Here is a 5,676-nt window from a genome sequence, read left to right as displayed (position 1 = left end):
TACATAGATGAATGAGGAGACTGCGTATCATTCAGGCAGTCCTCCCTCAATATTACATCTTGCCTCTACTTTGCTGATTAATACTGGCTGGCAGAAATTGTGATGTTCATGTTGTATGATGAGTAACAGACCACAGATATTTGGTGTTACTAAGTCAGGACATATCTGTACCATGGATAACATGGATAATTTTGGCATCTTCTCAGAAGCTAGGATGCCTACGCAGAGCACTTACCTAAACAGGCTACCATTGTGTCCATGAAAAAAAAAAAAGTAGGTATCTTTTAGCCAGCATCCAGATTTTCCTCAGGACAGAAACTCCGTTTTTTTTTTCCAATACATAAACAAAAGTCTTATGGAAAGGATAATATCTTATTCTAGTCATAAAGCTTAACAATTAAAAAACAATAGGCGTACAATATTTAAGTTTATGCTGTAAAATAAACTTGCAGGTAACTAATAATCGTTGGACTCTCATTCAAGGTCAATGAAATTGCAAAGCATATAGTTCATAATAGCTGATTTTAAGTAATTTCTTATTACCACTAGTACATGAGCCTCGATGAGAACATATTGTGAGCAATAATTTTTATCATCCTCTTCTCACAGGTCAGTAAACCAAACCCCGGAGACCTCATGTACAGTACCAAAAGTGCCAGGTGAGTGTGAACCCACTACAGGAACGCTGACACTCGACCTGGTATTGTGACCACTAAACCTTCTGCCTCACTGTTGGCAACTTACATCAGATAGATAAAATTCATAGATTTTTGGAGCCAGAAAGACTCTTGGGGACAAATGCAAACTATCATCTCTTCGAACACTGATTGACACATGAATCCCTGGTGGGAAACAGTTGGACAGCCAACCACACCACGGGGCATCTTTAGAGGCAGGATTCACAACCCTGTATGCAGCAGCCCATTCTACTTAGGAAGAAATTCTAATTTTTACATTTTGCTTGTTTTTTTGTTTAGTTAAATGAAATCCATAAGGTATTATTTTAAAGTCTTTCCCATATTGGATCAGATTACACCCAAGTGTCCCAGGACCCCTTTGGAGTCACAGCTATAAAAGTCTAATCTCCCTTTTGTCTGACAGTGATGCAAATATTTACAGAGAATTGTTGTCATCTCTAACACTTGCAAGTCTTACCTTCACAAAACAAGGTAAACTTAATATCTTGAAATCTTCAAATTTCCTCATTACCATGTTTGCGCTGGGCAGTTATCCTTGAGTTTTCAGTGTTCTATGTCAACTTGTGGACATGGCTCACAGTTTTAGGAGTGTCCTTCTGTTCAAAGTACTGACCTATCTTACAGCCCTTTCTCTGTTCAATATGCCGGTGTTAATGCCATTCACTTTCTAATTACATGTTGGTCATCACACTGGTGACATTTACCTTTTAAACTTGAATCAGTGATTCTTCGTAATATAAAAATGTCTCAGTTATATTCACAATTTCTCTCACTGTTGACTAATGTAGATTTTCTTGAAAAAACATTGTGATGGCTTTAAAATTGAGAAAACAATTTTAGAACTTCACCAAAGACCCTAAGGAAATAAAGATTTGCACTAAGAATAGGTAAATTAAATAACTATAGACCGGTGTCAGCAGGGGTTGTGGGGGCCATTGCTAAAATCTTCCTTTGCCATTTTAGATGAAGACTTGATGGTCCTTATCTAAAATGAGAAAGAGAAAAGAGAAAGAGCCAGTGTTGGGATAAGAGGGGGCTGGAACTGGAAGTGAAAATTAGTGTAATTGTTATGACGAGAATATAGAGGATGCAGGATCTGTCTTTTCATTCTGCTTATGTTACATGCGTTAAACTTTTTAAAAAATATATATTTTATTGATTTTTTTACAGAGAGGAAGGGAGAGAGATAGAGAGTTAGAACATCGATGAGAGAGAAACATCCATCAGCTGCCTCCTGCACATCTCCTAGTGGGAATGTGCCTGCAACCAAGGTACATGCCCTTGACCGGAATAGAACCTGGGACCTTTCAGTCCTCAGGCCGACCGACGCTCTATCCACTGAGCCAAACCGGTTTTGGTTTTGGCCATGCTTTAAACTTTTGTTAAAATTAAACTTCTCAGTGCAGACAAATTCTCATATGGCTTTGATGGTTTATAAAAATTCTATCAAAATCAAATGAAATATTAATTTTTAAAGACCTCTAGTCATATAATAATTCAATAGTGTGTATTTCATTTTTTGCAGATAAAATAAAATCACTTTCTATATCCTATCAAAGTACATCTAAACACAGTGTTCTTTGAGTTTACAATCAGGCATACATTGTAGGATTTCACATAAATTCAAGCAGGAAAAAGAGGTTAATTTGTCAGGATTACTTACGCTGGCTAAAGGAACTATAAAAAAATACTAAATATTCAAAAAGTAATTATATTTCACAGTGTCTTCAAATCACATAAAATTTATCATATTTTAAGTGATATTAAATGTCCTTTCTGATGGGAATATCACTGTAAATGATAGTTTTGTGCTATGCAAATGAGCAATTTTCCCTAATTCTCTTCGTATAACTGTCTGTCCATTTTTCCCCATTATCTCATCCAAGTTAACATAATGGAGACCCTTGTAAAATGTGAGCCATACACTTCATTATGCAGTTCATAATTTAAATTTTATCAGTGATGCCTTTATTTAAAAAAAATATATATCTGACCATCCCAACTGGTGTGGTTCAGTCGCTGTGTCTCAACTCATGAACCAGGAAGTCACAGTTCAATTTCCAGTCAGGGCACATGACCAAGCTTTGGGCTCAATTCCAGTAGAGGCATGCAGGAGACAGCCAATCAGTGATTCTCTCTCATCACTGATGTTTCTATCTATCTCTCGCTCTCCCTTCTTCTCTAAAATCAACAAAAAGTATTTTTTTAAAAAATCTGACCAATTCAATATAGTCCAAGTGTATTTAATTTCTCTCCTATTACCTCCTGAAATATATTTATTTTTTATTTAAGAGAGAGAGAGAGAGAGAGAGAGAGAATTCCCTTTGGACCCAAAAACACCATCTTAGACTGATGTGTGCATGTCCACCATTTGTACCTGGTAGACCATTCACATATGAGTCATTCCTTCCTTGCTATTATGGTTTGTCTGATATATGTGAAACAGTGCTGGAGGGCAGGCATATTCCCTTTATAGGAAACCCAATTTTCAGAAGAAAATGTTCTTTGTTTCATTTCTTGGTCTTCATGAGAACACAGAGATATAGTCCCATATGTCTCCCCTCGCTTGGATTAATAGGCTTTTCTTAAAAACAGTTAGTAGCCAAGCCTTATCTTTCTGCGCACCCCTTGAATTCTAATTCCTTTCTCAATTATTTACTGCGATGAAAATAAAGCTGTAATTACAAATGTCTCAATTTACACACAACTAAAAACAAAAAATTTAAAAACAATAAAAAATAAAATATTTGTTTTGATGCTTGGTAAAGAACTACCAGCAAAAAAAAGAGAAGATAGAAAAACTAGTAAGACTTACAAAAAACAAAAAAATAATCCACATCACACATACAGAAGTTCTGAGAGGGTATGAGGTAGTTTTTACACTTATAACTGCAAATTTTCAAATATAGAGTGAGCAAATGTTATGCCCTCCAAAGATAATGAAATAAAATAGCCCAGAGTAACTCAGCATCCACTTCAAATTAAAAGTAATATACCACAAATATCACTATCTGTCATAAATATTAATAAAGAAAACATCTTTAGCCATTAAACATCATGTATAACATATTTTATCCATTATAAACCATACATTAACGTGGTTTAAAAGTAAATAAATCATTTTAAGCAAAAAAATACATATACAGACTCTCTAAAACATATCCCATATAACATTTATGAAAGTTTTGCAGAGAAAAAAGTGTAAGCCCAGGATTGGATTGACAACATGCCAATAACTTCCCCATCACTTTGGAGCTAACATATCAGAAGAACTACTTAATTAAATATATGCTTAAATAAAAGACCATTAACCTCCTGGTATAAAGAAACGATCTTAAGGCAAAATAAATGTTACTTCATTTCACCCTAAAAATATAATTAAAATTAATTAGTTACTTACCTTAGATGATTAAATCTCCGTTGGACACTTTAGAAGCCCAAGCAGCTCCTGGCGCAGCTTCCAGAGGCACTCTCCAATTCCTATAAGTAAAAGGAAGATAAAAAAGAACCTTGAGAGCAATGTATTTCTTTGTAAAATGATACTGATTAGCTAAGAAATACTTATCTCTCCACATTGCCATTTAAAAAATACCTCCCTAAGTATTGCTGTTATAGATTTTGTTAAATAGACAACACAGCAATGCAAATTGTCTTTCTGGGAACTTCCAAGGCAGTAAGTAGGCTCCTGATTATGCAACACTACAAAAAAGTAAAACCACTCAATTGCATGTTATTTTACTTAGAAAGGCTGCTGTACCATGAAAAATACAGCATTTGCTTTCTTATTATATACACATTACCAACATAAACATTTTTCTAGTCATAAAATGGAGTCATAAGAAATAGGTGCTGGCTCCTTGTTTAGTTTGTACTGTTGACTTCTTTACTTGATGTTAGCAAGTATTTTTACTTTATAACCCATAATTTTCCTGGACAAGATTTATAAAATGTGAGAAATAACAGTCATCAATTTGATGAATTGATATGTAATTTGTAGTATTTAAGTGACTTCTATTTCTAGATAATATACACTATATACAGCAAAAAAATTAATAGCATACTTTCATAACCTGTCTCAATTATCTCTAGAAGGAACTTTTAAAAATCATTATTTTCTCCCACATACTCGTCAAAAGAGAAAAAAAGTGATAGGTAAGATAGGTACTTTGCTGCTATGCAATGTTACTTGTCAGTGTTGTCCGTACAGACACATACTAATTAGGTAGAATGGAAATGGGTTACATTCCTCTCTTAAGTCTCCTTCACTCTAAGCCTCATGCATGGTTCTGTTAAATATAGGCCCAAATTTCAATGAAGCAGCACCACAGACATCTATGTCCCACCTTTCACCCCTTTCTGAAAATCTCTTAATCCATTAGGTGGCAAAGAAGATTGGGGTAGAGATTGGTGAAGAGCTCATAACTGAGAAGTGTAACTTTGTCTAGGCACATGTAACAGGTTAGAACATAAATAAGTCCTTCTCATTCCATTGCAAGAGGAATCAAATAAGGCCATACCTTAAGGTCTAGTTCATATAAATTACATTTAGCCATATATATAAATTTATATGATATATATATATATAAGTATATATATATATGTATATATCCATCAGTCTATCTATTTATCTATCTATTTACTATCTATCTATATATTAGTACTCTCAGTTTGTGCTTCTTTGTCTCATTTTCCTATCCTTGAGAATTATTACTCACAGTTTTTTTCTGTTTATTTGAAATAATCTAGTTTTATTTTTTTAAATTCAGCTGACATTCACTATTATTTTATGTTAATTGTTGGTACACAGCCCAGTGGTGACACAATTCTATAATTTACTAGAGGCCCGGTGTACAAAAATTTGTGCACTAGAGGAGGTCTCTCAGCCTGGCCTGCCCCCTCTCACAGTCCAGGAGCCCTCAGGATACGTTCAACTGCTGGCTTAGGCCGGCTCCCCATAGGGGAACTGGGGGTCCCCTCC

At 34.8% G+C, this 5,676-nt stretch overlaps 1 protein-coding gene across 1 annotated transcript in view; it reads right to left on the bottom strand.

The window, feature by feature from the left end:
• LINGO2 (leucine rich repeat and Ig domain containing 2) overlaps positions 1-5,676 on the bottom strand; it is a 740,823-nt gene that overhangs the window by 659,814 nt on the left and 75,333 nt on the right. The window contains exon 2 of the mRNA XM_006767047.2: positions 4,099-4,178. The gene's annotated coding sequence lies outside the window, so the exon portion shown is untranslated. The remainder of the gene's footprint in view (positions 1-4,098; positions 4,179-5,676) is intronic.

The sequence above is a fragment of the Myotis davidii genome, unplaced genomic scaffold, assembly GCF_000327345.1.
Source record: "Myotis davidii unplaced genomic scaffold, ASM32734v1 scaffold1359, whole genome shotgun sequence".
NCBI lineage: Eukaryota > Metazoa > Chordata > Mammalia > Chiroptera > Vespertilionidae > Myotis > Myotis davidii.
This window is presented reverse-complemented; position numbering and strand designations above follow the sequence as displayed.